Consider the following 15,866-nt stretch of genomic DNA (forward strand, 5'->3'; position numbering starts at 1 on the left):
AAACTCTATAGAAATAATATAGTTCAGGCTTAACCTAGCTTGGTGATTGGTCAAAACCATGTAAGGTGCCTGGGTCTGGAAAAATGGCTCAGTAGGTAAGAGCACTGACTTCTCTTCCAGAGGAACCAGGTTCATTTCGCAGCACCTACTTGACAATTGACGGCCATCTGGAACTCCAGGTCTAGTGGATCCAAGACCCTTTCCTGGTCTCCAAGAGCAAAAGGCACACATGTAATACAAAGACGCATGTGTAAGCAAACATCCCATAGGCATAAAATGAAAAAAATAATTCCAAGTGCCTGCTCTGTCTACACTGGCACAGCGTTTGATTCCCAAAAGGCTAGCATGGAGCTTGGCATCTCTGCTCTCCCAGGTTTGTTTTGGAATACCTGGGAACTGCGAGAACTGGGAACCACCAACCTGAGTCACTTCCTTTACTGTAGACAAGTTGACTGAGGATGAAAATGATTTTGGAGATTCTTCCATGAATCATATATCCAATGTGAGGCACTGTGAAGCCAAAATCCAGATTTTCCAACTCTTCCTTCCATGTTCTTTTATATTGACTAGGACTCTGGGTTGCAAAGGGGAAAATATATGAAGTAAACCATTTAAAAGTTCAGATAGATAGATAGATAGATAGATAGATAGATAGATATATAGATAGATAGATAGATATTAGATTTTCCTAATGTAATATAAAAGTTCCAAATAATGCTTAGAACTGGGATTTTTGGCCAAGTCTGTCCAATATACCAATGGGTAGCCTTAAACTCACCTCAAATTCATCATCTTAGCCACTATGGAAAGAAAGGGCTGATCCTAATCCTCTGGAGCACAATGCACACAAAATCCCAAGGAGGACCCTGGCTGTAATGACTGTTTTCTCATATGGCTTCCTCAGGTAAGGATTATGGTCTAAGGAATTATGTTCATAAGGGGTTCTATGACCAGAAATAAAGTAGGACAAGAAATTAGATATACAAAATGATCAAATGTCTACTTAATATCTGACCCACTCTGCAATATAAGTCATGGTCTGTATATTAGTAAACACTGTCCAGAGAGAAACAGAACTGCTAACGTGTGCACCCACGTCTGTGTAAGGGGCATGGAGAGTATTAGACTGGCTAGTGTGCTAGAGGCTAGATAACCTAATAATAGTCATCTACGAGCTGGAGGAGCTGAAAACCTGGGGGCTGCTTCATTCTGAAAACTGGGTGTCTCAGCAGTGCCAACCTAAGGCTAAAGGTCAGGAGAGGCCAGTGAAGTCTTTGGTTCCCGGGAGAAAGCTGAAGAGGTTGGAGTCTAATGTCAGCAAAGGAAAACAGCAGCAGCAACAACAACATGGCTAGATGGGTTCGCCAACAAAAATTAACAAGGGGCACTGCTGCGCTCAATGTCTCTCCACAGCACCCACTCATACGTGCTATTCCCCAGGGACCTCCTCCACTCAGTTAATTCTTCTGAAAATACTCTTACGCAACAACCCAGAGACGTGCCCTTCCGTTGGATACTGACCCCATCAAAGCGACAGTCAAAATTAAACTTCACAGTCTTCAAAAGTTCATTTACAGCCTCCGCCATTTTAGAGAGTTTTATTCTATGACACTCAACCTCTGTGAAGCTTGGGTCTCATGAAATTGTGGCGTCCTTCACTCTATCGAGCCCTAATTCGTTTTATAAAAAAGTTTAAAAAACGTGCAGCCCTCACTCATTAAAGCATTTTCAAGACCGATAACTGGTTGGAGACAATGTTTAAACTGATTTGGCTGGTTTGATTCTCGATTTATCAAAAATCCAGTGAGTCACGTAGTATGCATTGTACAGACTTTAAGGGAATCACATGACAGTCTCTGGTCTCTAGATATATAAATAGGTAGGAGGCACTGGGTAGGGTAGCACAGCACAGAATGGTAATCAGAGAGCAAAACACAAAGCGGGGTGAGCAGACAGCCATTTCAGGAGCAGCCAAGGCAGTGAGAAAACAGCCAGAAGCAGAAAGTGATTACGTTAGCAAGACACTGGAAGTAAGGTCAGCCAAGAGCCTGGCAGCATGTAAAAGTAGGTCAAGGGCCCATTCTACAGCTTGTCCTGGAAACCCACCAGGGACCTGGGGGAAGGGGCATACATCCAAGGTAGGAAGATGGAAACATTGCCTAAATCTTACTCTGATATGCTCAGCGAGTAAGCCTATCATGATCTCACTTCTTTCTCTGCCTGCTTCATGAGAATGGTCATCATGTGGTGGCAAACACTACTGTAGAACATAGAGCTCACGAGAATCCCTAGGTGACGAGAAGCCCAATGCTGGCCAACTCTGTGGTGAATTTTTACAGAACAGAGTAATGCTGTTGCATAAGAAACATACTGTTTGCTTATTATGATATCTGTTATGGTAGATATTTTTAAATTATAAATGGAGTCTATTTATATCTACCCTGTTCTCCAGAGCATTGGAAGGAGGGAAATTAAAACTTCCTCGTAAAATGGTCTTCACCTCCATTGCACATCCTCGAGCTGTGTATGTGGGTAATCCCTAGGTTCCACGCCCTCAAACAGCTGTAAGGGCCACTTGGCCAGCATCCCCTCCTTGGTTTTCTTGGGTTCTTGTGTACATCTTCTTGGACCATCCCTTGGAATGTTAGGTCTGACAGAAACACCGTCCTACTCAATTTTCTTCAGTCGTCTCTTTTTCCTAGGTACTGCTTCTTGTTCTTACAAAATAACCGTGTGGTCTTTTGCACTAAAGCAGCGGCAAGCCCTAGATTTTTGTTCCAAATCCTGAAATATTGCTTTCTAACAAGCTTCAGGCTGGATCCTAGTGGCTGAATGCCAGCTTCTCCTACCCCTTGCCTCTCTCTTCAGCATCACAGAGTAACCTCTGTCTTCATTACAGTTGCCACCGCCTGAACACAATCAGGCCAACGGATCTGTCCTGTTTCCTTGGCAAGTAGGTCCATTTGCTCCATAGAGAGCCCAGGGTGCCCAGTCACATACCCTCTCCCCTCACAAGATTTTGCCCTAAGCTTCCAAATTAACAAACCTCCAGAGAGATCATCCTTCACCTCTGCTTGGATGTTTTATTAGAAATAGTGACTGAAGTTTATCTGGAACAACAGTCCTGTGTGTGAACCAGAAAGACAAAAGGATAGCTCCACACTTCTCTTTCTAGAATCTTTATAGTTGAATTTTTTGAAATCCATAATTTTGAGGACTGTGTAAAGAAATATAGCACTCAGATCATGCATGCATGATTCAATACTTCAGCAAGTCTGGGATAGCACATAATAACAAAACACATTGTTCCCCCCCGCCCCCGCCCCGCCAGCAAGATAGAAAACTAGTCACACGGAGTAAATCAAACGAGAACATAAATGGCTTCAAGGCGGATTAACTATTTCTTGCAAATTATATAAAGTTTTAGTTTTCAGAGCTTACTCTGGATTCTTTTAAGCTGTAGGTCTGTATTACAGACAGAAGGTACTGATGAACTGCTGACCGGTGACAGTCGCAGTGGTTGGCGATTCAACTAATGTCTGCCAAGGGCTTTGTGCAGCTAGCACTGTAATTGGGCATCTTCACCCACCATGCGGTGCTTAGGAGTCTGAGGAACTTAAATACCTATTCCTGTGTCATCTGCCGGTGGCTTACTTATGGTGTTGAATCTGGCTGGATTATGCAACATGTCTTTGACTTTAATGCAAACAGTATTTTTGAGATGTTAACTTAGAATGTTATTCAGAGATTTCCCAACCCAGTTCCAAGAAGGTTGCCTGTATAGACAACCCACAGAGCATATATGTGCGTGTGTGCGTGTGTGTGTGTGTATTAAAGCTTGACTTGGAAATAGATGAAAAGAGATAGTTTTGGTGGTGACTGAACAATGGGGTGGATTTCCCCTGCAGAGCCAGGAGAAAATTTGGAAATCAACAGGCTCAGTAGTAGGGACTTGAGGTTGGATTATGGGTGGTAATAGGAGCTGAGAGGGAGTCTTTCTGCCTTGTTGCCTAGCTTTGGCAGAGATTCCCAAGTCCAAAAAATTAGATACGGAGGATGAAGAGACGGCTCAACAGTCAAAGGAACTTTCTGCCCTCTCGGAGGACCCAGGCTCAGTTCCCAGCACCAGTCTGAGGCTCACAACCATCTTCAATTCCAGTTCCAAGAGACTCTACGGGCACTTCACACACGTGGTGCACAGATGCACAAGCAAGCAAACACGCATGCACACACAAACATACATAAATACAAGTGAACAAAAAAGAATGAGAAGAGTCTCGCTCAAGTCCAACAAGGCTTTTGGTTGTAAACTGGATGGACTAGAGAAAGGGGGGCCACCTGCACTTAAATCTCAGGTTCCCTCGTGCACGTCAAGGGATGGGGAGGATGAGGCACTTCCGTATGCCTGGGGTGAAAGGATCTATTAATTGGAGCTAAAATGATGTTCAGTTATATTCAAAATCAACTGAGGCGATGTGGCTCGCTCGTACCTGTCATTACTTTATCAAACTCTGTCTCTTGCCTTTAAAAAACATTTTGTCGGGGTCGGGGATTTAGCTCGGTGGTAGAGCGCTTGCCTAGCATGCGCAAGGCCCTGGGTTCGGTCCCCAGCTCCGGAAAAAAAGAAAAAAAAAACATTTTGTCTGCTTATTTACGGACATATTACCTCTCTACTTTGAAAACCCACAAGTGACATACATGTTTACTTTTTATACTTTCCACTTCTTTTTATTTCTTCTATTACGCTATCTCTTTTCTTGGTAAAGAGCAATCGTTCTCACAATACACTGACATGACCCAATAGGACAAAACTAGATGAACATTTGAAAGCCAGGATTGACTTTGCATAATACAAAGCAGTAAACCAAACAGACCAGTAAAGCACATTGTATATGTTTCTACTTGAGGCCACTGGCTACTGTTTCCTCTCCCACGTGGGGTTCTGGCTTGGCTGGAGTGTGGCTCCAGGAATCCAGTATGAGACTGGGCAACTGGTAGGTTTATACTTGTTGATGCTGGGCTGACAACAAATGACAGTGGGAGACGTGAAAAGAAGGGCAGTGCTTCTTCAATAAATCCACAGCTGAAAGGATACCCCATGTCTCACATTGCTAGGTAGTATAGATATTCAGGGCAAAGACAGAAGTGCTGGGCCTTAACAGTTATTTCTACATTAAAGCTGTCTGAAGGCAGAACATTGCCAGGACGTCACAAACACTTGTAGCCTGTGAAGATGCCATCGGTGGATTCTCAGGCTATCACTCCACATTCCTAATGGGCCACAGATGTTTACCCAGGAACTGCTGTTAACGAGGGGCAATGCATAATCCCAGTATTCCCCCATGGGAATAAGTGTCCTGATTTGTACTAGGACTTCTTAGTCTACCTTCTCATCCTCTAGAGCAAGCCTTCTGCAAATGACCCCCACGGTTAAGTAGGTGTCGCTTCCAAGTGACTTCAACTGGAGCAAATCACCCCCAATTTTTCACATATGCATTTATGTCTATATATTCGTTTCCAGATGAGCTCATGGTTTAACATTCTTCCTAATTTCCTATTAAATACATTGCTGGAAACCCATTATCATTATCACTTTGGCATAAATATATTCAAAATTATAATTCAAAAATATAATTCAAATTATATTTTTATGCTGCTACTGCTGTGTGAAAACATTCCTGATCTTTACCCTTTGTGCTTTCAATGTTGGGAAACATCTCTGGGTGTTCCTTTAAAGGCAGTGATATTGTCTTGTTTGCTTGTTTGTCTGTCTTCTCACCAGTGTCCCTTCCTCTGGGACATCTCCACACTTTTCATTGCCCATCGTTATTGGTATCTGTAAGTCACCTTCACAGACCTCCCCTGCCTGAATTGCCTTCAAGTCTCCTGAGTAACATTATCATCCACACTATTTCCGTCCTCTGACGGTTGACTCTTCTCACCCATGACTTCACTTCTCTGCACTTTCTTGTTTGTTGAGCAAACTCCATCTCTTGAGCACTCATTCATAAAGTGTCATGTGGGTTTGTCACTGGGAGACTGGGAAGCAATAAATACATCTATATGGTCTTCTGTATATGTTAATAACAAATGCACAATCATCAGTCGTGAGCAGACACAGAAAGAGGTCACCTGGTTGACCGCTGAGCACGATGTCTGTGTGTCTGTGGCCACAGTTCACGGACTGACTGTGGACTGCGCACTGCGTGCACTCGCTCACGTTAACTCTCCATGGAAACGGAAACTGGAGCCTGATTGTTGGGAAACTTGCTTTTAAATAAAGTATGCAACTGGTATGTGTGCAGATGATAACTGTCCAAAGGAAGGAGGGACTGGGTCCCGAATTAGAGTGTTGCTGATATCTATAAATATCCTGGAGAAGGATGAAAATGTACTTCATAACTTTATTAGTTAGCTTGTTAAAAAAAAATCTAGAGGAAGATTGTTACCAATAATTATCCTAAAGTATAATTCATATAAGTAGAGTAAAAATGAAAAGGAAGAACTTTTATTTTAAAAAAGGATATATTAATGAAAGACTGTGAAGAGATGGAAAGAGCAAGGCCCAATGCTCTACAGGGATTAAGTCCCCCTGCAACTACAAAGGCCGTGTAACTCCAATGGAAACAAACTAGGAAACTCTAAGCTTCTCATTTTTAAATTTTGTAATGAAATAGTCACTTTAATTATTAATCAATACCCACAATTCAAGTCATAGGGAAAAATACCAGTAGAAGTTACTATTTAAAAAAATTAATCTCTTACAATAGAAAAAAAAATATCTACTTCCCAAAACCACAAAGAGATACAGACGGAATCCTAAACATCTGTGATTTATGTGGGACAGAAAAAGACGAATGCTTGTTAATAATGTAGAAGGAGCACTCTCTTTCATCGACTGTAACATGGATGAACTCTAAAAATAATTATGCTAAACGCACAAGGGCAGATCAAAAGATACTAGGCATCGGTGGCCTCGCCAAGCACTGCTGGAGAGCGCACTAAGTGGTGCAGGTACAGGAGAGCCTGCAGCCTGACCAACTCAGCTGCCACCCAGGCTCAGATCTAAGGCTCTGAGTTGGCCCACCCAGCAGCTACACAATCTGTGAACTGTTGGGGCATGTGAAAGGGAAGGCTCTACTGAGCTAAAGTTGCAGGATCTCCATGACCCAGGGCAACAACAACAGGATAACTGGGAGGAAGCCCGGGGAGGATCCAATATTGATGGCGTCACGGAAGCCAGAGACCTTGAACCAGACCAACATTCCCAAGTGAAGATGTGTGGACAGAGGGATACACTATGGAACACACTGTGCTCCATACACTACACACTACAGCTCCATGACACGATGTTGTCTGTGTTTTATTTTTTTTTTGTTTGTGTTTTTTATTTTGATTTTGAGGGAGGCAGTTATAAGGGCTGTTACAGGGACAGTGGGAAATCAATAGGGTAGGGGTGCATGATGCGAAACTCACAAAGAGGAGAGAGAGAGAGAGAGAGAGAGAGAGAGAGAGAGAGAGAGAGAGAGAGACTATTTTTATAAACAACCGAGGTCCATTTATATTAAATAAGTCCAAGTCTATTTATATATAACTCCAGAAGATACAACCTAATTTTTAATCACAGCAACAGATCAGTGGTGAACTTAAGCTGAAACAGAACATATCAGGATGCAATACAGAAGAGTCATAATAAACCATCATCATGAAGTGACAGTTATAGTCGTTATATAGATTGTCGTAGCAATTCACAAGCAGTACTCAAAATTTATCCAATTGCGTACCTCAGATAAGTCAGTTCTACTTTTAAAAACTTATTGAATGAACTTGAACAGGACTAACCACAAATAAAAATAAATAAGAGATATGCATAGCCAATTCAATAGCCAATAAATTATAAGAAGGTAACTTCCTTAATAATCTAAAATAGTGCATTTTAAAATTTGTTTTGTTTATCACATGAAAAAAAGGCAGGTGATATTTAATATTTATTGTTACGTTGTATGAAGGAACTAATACATGTTTTCTGTGTAATTATGAATTGAAGGAAAACTCTGTATTTATGAAAATTACAATTCAATGTACTTTTGATACATTTCTAAGAATCTATATTGTAGGAATAATCAAAAGGCACAAATATAGGTATCATAATGTTTATTGTAGCAAATTAATGTTACATAATAATTGTTATAGGCCATATGTAACAAATAGTGCTCGAATAAACGTTCTAAAAAACATAGTAGCAACAATAAAATTATCAAAGCTATATTTATACTTCATCATTCGATAATGAAATACCATGCAGTGTTCAACAGGACGAGTTAGATACACATGTACTTAATCGGAACAGGACCCAGGATTTTCTCTGAATGAAAAGCAAACGGAAGTTAGAAATCTATGTTGAATGCATCAGTGCCTGTAATCAAGGAACAGCAACAAAAACATGTGGACTTCAAAGGACACAGATTTCCACATCACGCTCTATATATTTCAAAGTTTTCTTATGCACAGTTTCTTTTTTGTTAGAAAAGACGTTTACCAGAAAGAGATTTGATCGATCTCAGGAAATCTTTTTTAACTAAGCCAAATCTAAGTCAGTATCTTAACTTTATTGCCCTGCAGAAAATGGTTTTCCAAAGACTCACTGAGAGCCTAACAGCTGCCTCGCTCTGCACATTACCCATGTCCCCTGTTTAAATTCTGCTCTTTTTAAAGCCCCACCAAATAGGCAGCACGTACTCACTACTAGCATGGTTTAGATGTCCTCATTTCGCTGCCTCTTCATTCCTCACAAGGTCGTTTTTTCTTCCCACACTTCTGATAGTTTCTTTAAGTACAGCTTTGATGTGATCTGTGTATAAAGATCTGTTGGTAACCAAGTAATCAAGGTCTTTTTTTTTTTAATCAAAGGTAATTATTTTTTGTCGTTTTTGGAAGAAGTGCTTCTAGTTACACAGTGAGAGAGGGCATTTTTCTCTCTCCACTTTAACAGATCCTTTCTTCTGATAGTCATTGCTTAGGAAAAGGTCTACTAATAGCCTATTTGTGGCTTCGGTTAGATGTCTGGCTTTTTCTTTTCTTACTACTTTAATGATCTCTGTGTTCATATTTGGCAGTGTGCTGATGTGAATTCTGCTACAACATATAGCCTGGTTAAGGACTAAGCAACAAGGTTACTGATTCAAGAGACCTAGTGTCCTGAGGCCATGGGGGGGGGGGGTGCGCCAAAATGTGTTGGAGTGAAGATATCTCTCTCTCTCTCTCTCTCTCTCTCTCTCTCTCTCTCTCTCTCTCTCTCTCTCTCTCTCTCTCTCTTCTTAGGGCAAGCCTGAGAATTTCTCAGTGAACAACAACGGTTGAGCTTTCAGGAAATGTTAGTTCATACACTAGCTGTTTACAGAAGTTTCTGAGAAGCTTAACACTTTGTATGCTCTTTGATTGGAAGTCACAGTAGCTCCAGGCCTAATTGGAACCCGTGAGAAAGACTCCTAATGTCACAGCTGCATTTCCACATCCTAATCTTTCTTGTCACACATCTGACTTAGGAAGCAAAGAAGGAAGTCCTTTGCGTTTAGGCTTTTCTCTTGTTTCCAGGGGTGAGCTTATGCTGCCTTTTCTTGCAATAAGGAACTCTTCTTGGATCCAGGAATTGTTATCTTGATACCAAGGGCGACATCTAGAGACAGAGAAGGACAGCTGCAAGGTTACCTCCCCTGCCCGGGTCCCTCAAGCTATCTGCTGAAGTCTCCTTTCCCAGGTGACAGGGACTGCTGATGGGATACAGGGGAGGCGTTTCTGACTACTTCAAAATTCAGACTTCATTTCATGCAGACAGTTCTCCAGGCTAAAAGTCTAGGAACCATGGTGACTGTCACAATTCCAAAAGATGCCAAGCTTTTTCTGCTGAGTTGAGTTCTCATTACCTCAAGGAAGGAAGCATCAACATCTTAGGGATGCAAGAAGGGTCTAGCAGACAACCACCCCCACTCTTGTCCTTCTCTAGTCTAAACAGGCTGGAGCAAGGGGGAGCCTGGGGCTGTCGGCTGGCACTAGTTTGCAAAACAATACTACATCTGAGCGTGCTACTATTGTCTTCCTGGACAAAGAAGCAATTTCTTGGAAGACCAGAACAACGTGCTTTCATGCTGAGGGGACAGAGCTCCTGGGTCTCTTCAACCTCCTTTGTGGAAGGTCTTTCTCATGACCTTCTTCCTTCTCTCGGGCCTTCCACAAGGTGGCAGATTTTCTGAAAACTAGCTTTTGTCTTTCTCACTTATTTCTCCAGCCCAGCAACACTTGCTCAGAAACCTCTCTTGGTCTTTCCGTGCTTTTTCTCCTTGCTACAGCTGTGGTCACCTAGAAATGTCCACAGAACTCAGCCCAGGTCCAGAAACTCAATGGTCCCCCTCCTCCATTTGGGGATTTCATTTCTAGACAAGTTGCCGTGGATAGCATAGCCTCAAGCTGAAAATCTCTAGTTTGAGAACTAGGCTGGTGTGCCTGCCCATCCACGGTGGTCAGCCTCATACGGTGCCATTTATGCAGTGGCAGGCTCTGTAACTGGTTGAGAGTAATCTATTGAGTCCTTGTCAGATGTTTTAATTTTTCTAAAATGTTATTATTATGTGTGTGCTCATGATGTGTGGGTGCTGGGGATTTTGGGCCATGAGGCTTCTGCAGCAAACATTTTTATCCATGGGGCCATCTTGACGGCTTTTCTTTACAGAGTACCAGGAGCCGGGAAGCATTACTGACTTGTGACCGCTCACTGCATTCCACACTCCCTGGTTCAGAGCAGAAGCCCCAGGTCAGCTGTCATGTTGATTCCCACCCTGTCCTTCTAAAGTCCCTGTGTATCCACTCCCCAGGAGTGAGTTACTGTGTAATAATCCACTAAACGTTAATGAATCAGATCTGAGTGTTCAGCTCAAATGGCTTTCTCTAAGCCCTAGAACCATTTAGCCAAGGCAACTGTACCATTTGGACGCCTTCCAGGTCCCCACAATTCTGCCTGCTAGAAACTGAACTCCTCTGAAGCATCCCCTCCTTCAATGGTGGTCACCACTCCTCTCAAAAGGCTGGGTATCATTCTCGTCTCCTCTTTAAATGAAGCAGTCAATTCTGCCGTCTAAATAACTCTCTACTGTGTGCTTTTGTCTTCGTTTCAAATCTCTTCTTGGTGTGGGATTGACTGGAAGAGTGTGGAGCCCTCAGAAACTGCCACCTCTGTGGCTGTTGTCAGGTAAGAATTTTACCTTCTTGTGAGGCCAGCAGGAGGGCTCAGCAGGTAAAGGCTCTTACTGCCAAGCCTGACAACCCTCATTCCCATGCCAGAAACCACTGGGTGGAAGAAGAGAGCAATTCCTATAAGCTGTCCTCTGACTTCCATAAGCTTGTGTACACACACACAAAACACACACACACACACACACACACACACACACACACACACTATATATATATATATATATATAATTTAAATGTTTTTAAATTAAAGAATGTGTCTGACAGGAAGAAGACTTAATTAAACCACTAAAATGGCTGCACTCTCCAATTATTTGCAGAAATAATTTATAAATGAACTTAAAGAGATGTTCTTCGGAATCTTTTTAACCTGCTTAGTCATGAGGCTTTTTGCAGACTTCTATATTTTGTTTCTGATTTTAAAAGGGGTGGAAAGAAACACCAGTTAGTGTCCCAAATAAGAAGTGAACAATGTATTCAGTCATCCTGTTGCTCTCACACGTAAAAGGTGTGAAAAGAGAGACATGAGTTACACAGTCACCATCCTACTCCCCAAAGAGGCAAGAACTAGGTCTGTCCACACAGATGGGTTATACTTAGAGATGTTTTCACCCACTGCTCATTGCAGGAGAGGCATTCCTTACTAGTGGAAGTGTTACAGCTTTGAGGGAAAGTATCTCATCCGTCCAGAGCCCAGGAATAACAAAGTCACACGGAACAACAAACCTCACGAAAGAGACACAAGAGGGTGGTGGCCTTTGCTGAGTAAGAGCTTCAGGGTATGGTTTCTCTGGGGAGAAATTTTCCAGAGTAGAGATTGGTGAGATTCCAAGCCGAGCCCAGGGTAATTTGAGCTCTGGTAATTTGAGCTGGTAATTTGAGCTCTGGGGTAGGTGGGATTTCATGCTAAGGGACTGGTGGGTTTTGATAGGTCTTTAAACCTGGAAGTGTGCTGGCCCCTTGTACCCTGCATTCCCTCCTTTTTTGTTTATTATTAACAAATAGCCAGGGGTTGGGAAAGGGGGCAGCATTTTCATTAGAGTGTTTCCTGCTGACTTCCGGCATTTGAAGCCTTTCGGGGTGAGCTTGACCTTTGCTGAGAGTCATGAGCATCTGGCTAAGTAACTAAGGGTAGTGATCCAGCAATAAAAACTGATATAGTTTTAGAAATATTTTGAAGCTGTTGTTGAAGAAATCTAGACAAGAAATTTATAAAGCAGGGTGTGACTTGTGGGATTAACAAAAGGAAGAAATGAGAAGTTAGGAAAGGCAATATCCAAATCCATGGTAGACTGTCAAAGGTCCGTTAGCCAGAGACATCAAACTTTTCCTTACATTTCTGGCCTTCTATCTGAAGTCGTTGGATCTTACTATACCTGATTGGTTAATATAAAGGCAACTTTCCTCCCTGCGGAAGAGGCAAAGACCACCTCTCTCTGCTGTTAGTAAATCTAATCTTTGACCATTACATAACACCATCATGGCCAGAGTCTTTCTGACCCTGAAGGGTAAGGACGGTCTGAGCTGCCGATTGGAGATCCTGGATAAACTGGGAGGAAATCTGATAATACATAGGTAAGTTAGACTGGCTGCTCCAGGGGGAACACCAGGGTTATTCCCAGGCCACAAAGTGGGTAAGATCTGAACCACTTATTCGTCATGTCCTGACACTGTAAGCCCTGAGATGGGAACCAGCAAGGGTTCCTCACCAGCTACCACTCCTAATTTGGGGAAATGGAATACCAGGGGGTAGGGAGTGGTAGAAGACTGAGGCATTGTGAACATTCAAACATAAAGGCTGGATGGCAGTGCCCAGAAGCAAAATATTACTGCATTCTTAGGGCCCAGTGTAACCCATTAAGTATGTCCCTGAGCAGTTAAAGCAGTCTGCAATACTGAAGAGAAAGAGAAGGGAGAGATAGGGGGTGATAGTTACATTCAGCTCAGATCAGTTAATGGCCACAAGGTGAGAATATAGTAGTCCAGTAGGTGACACTACGATTGGTTGCTAGTTTGACCCAGGAGAAACATACAACCAGCACTTCTCCAAAGCAGCCATGTAGGGCATTATTTAGTAGCTGATAGGTAGAAGTTAAAGACTGAAACGAGAGAAGGAGTGACCATGAGGACAGAGCGGTAAGGTTGGTATTGTCTGATAGGAGTAATGCTATGGATGTAAGGATCTTTGAGAATGTTGGATGGCTTCTTCTACCTTGTATATACTTAAAGGTTGAGAAAAGTGGGGTGTATACCCTTTGTATTTTGATCATGCTGGATGGATGGCTGTGTTAGATGCTTTAGTAAAGCTTACCCATGACTCCATCTGGGGTGCCATGGATCCTTAACTTTGATATAAAAATCCTTCATCTGACATAGAAGGTAGAATTCTTCCTGAATGTGCGTTATATCTCTTACAGGATGAGTAAGAGCTGCCTCCATTGGTCTCTGGCCAACGTCAACAGTAATATCTGGTTTAATCAAAGGGAGAGCAAGCATAGAGGACAGGTGTTTTAAAAGTCGATGTAGGTGTTATAGGGATAAGTTGCCAGTGAGCAGTCTCCAGACCCACCACATGGGGGGTGATCTAGATGAATTGTGAGTATAAGTTTCCTGAACCTCAAATTTCCAAACATAAATCCTGCTACTGATGGGAGTGAGCAGGATGAGGTAGAAAGAAAGGTAGGGATTGAACCAACAGGGTCGAGCTCAGGACTCAGCAGATGTGTGAGACTTCATTCTTCTGAGACTGGAGGTTAGCTGGTCAATCTTGGTATCTTCTGAAATTTAAGGGTGCAAGGTCCTGTTGGGGCTGAATATTATCTTGAGATGATGGTATAAAGGGATTGAGATGAGAAAGATGAATCCTGTGAGGAAAACCAGCAAGCTTAGCAGTAATTGGGATATTAAGAATGACGCTAAAGAGGCCCATCCATCTATGAGAAAGAGGAGAGGGATTGTGATTGGGAGGCTCTAATGGTAGCCTTGCAGAGACTGGTCAGGAAGCAAGTTACAAATTCATATTTAGCAAGGGTGCCTCCTGGGGTATAGTGATCCCATTCAGGGTCTCAGTCAGGGATGAGTCAGCAGTTTGGTCAGCATTAGATTAAAGGATTTCATCTGCTTGGTCCCAGACTCACCTGTATTACTCAGGGAGAAGGTCTTTGGTCAGAATGATATAAACATCATGAAAGGTGAAGTTGTAAAACTGGGTAATATACGGAAAACCTTTACTAAAGATGAAAGGATTCGCAGAGTAGGACCTCAATCTCTTTTCTGTTTGAGAGAGTTCAATTAATGAGAAGGGGATGTGCACCCTGACCAAGCCATCCACTCCAGCAGTGATTGGTGAGCCTGAATCAAGTGGGTGGGGCAAGCAAAGGAAATAGAAGCTCCCATATTGGCTAGGAGGTCTTTTCCCAACAAGAGAATAGAACAGGTTGGTACCATTAGGAAGGAGTCAGTGAGAGGGATGCCCCTGAAGATACACTTAAGAAATGAGGTTTAGTGAGGCTGGTAAGTCTGTCCACTTACCCCAACAACAGAGGAACAAGGAAGGGTTGGTAAATCTCCAAAACTTCCTCAGGGACTGAGTAGGTAGCCCTGGTGCCCAGAAGGAAAGAGAGGGATCATCCTGACACTGGGATGACTATGGAGGCTCATTGTTAAGATGGTGATGGTCAGACCAAGGGAACCTGGGACCCCTCATTCATTCGTGGCCAGACCTAGGAGGTTAATTGGAGGGCAATCTGGGCTTGATGTCCCCGTGCTGTGCAAGACATGAGGACAGTGTCCCAGTGGCACTCTGGATGTCACCATCAGTATGGGCAGAATGGTTTATGAGTGATCAAACAGACCCACACCCAGTGACCCTCCTGGCCACATTTGAAGTGGGGGTCTGGAGGTTCTTGGGCTTTGTGAGGCCAGGGAGAAGTTGCTATGGTCAAAGCCTTTGCTGGCATCAGGTATTTTGTTTTCAGGCTTTCTCATATCTCCCATGGTCAACCTTAAAGGCCACCATTAAGACTTCTGACTGGAGTCAGGGATCCTTTCTCTCTATGTTTAAGTTTGGTCCCAATAGCAGGGGAAAGTTTGAGAGAAGAAGTAGGTCATAAGAAGTTGTCCTCCATTTGGGGTGGTCTCAGGGTCCTAATTAGTATATTGTACCAGAGGGGAGTTGGATGTCCAACGGTCACTTCCATGGGTTCAGGGAAGCATTTCCACTGACCAAAGGGAAAATTTGCTGAATTGCCACTGGTGGATGGGATGCTGAATGGTCAGTGGGCAGGCAGACTGGAAACGAGGGATAGGGTCTCAGTGCAGCTCAGACTCCACAGGGAGTGAGCACAGGCACCAGGAGACTCTGTCTGAGTCATGGAACCAATGTAAGTGTTGGTTACAGCTCTGAGGGGAGAGGTTTTCCTGGTGGAAGGGTTACAGCTCTTAGGGGAAGCTATCCAGGCAGTTAGGAGCCCACTGCACAGCAAACCTCACCCAAGAGGGTGGCTGTGCTTGAATGAGAAGAACCAGGGAACTGAGCAGGAGAGGCTTATACAGTAATGTTTCTTTGGACAGTTGTTTCCCATGTTGACAACTCCAGGTTGGGGATTGGCAAGATTTTAAAA

Source organism: Rattus norvegicus, chromosome 4 (genome assembly GCF_036323735.1).
Source record: "Rattus norvegicus strain BN/NHsdMcwi chromosome 4, GRCr8, whole genome shotgun sequence".
NCBI classification, from domain to species: domain Eukaryota; kingdom Metazoa; phylum Chordata; class Mammalia; order Rodentia; family Muridae; genus Rattus; species Rattus norvegicus.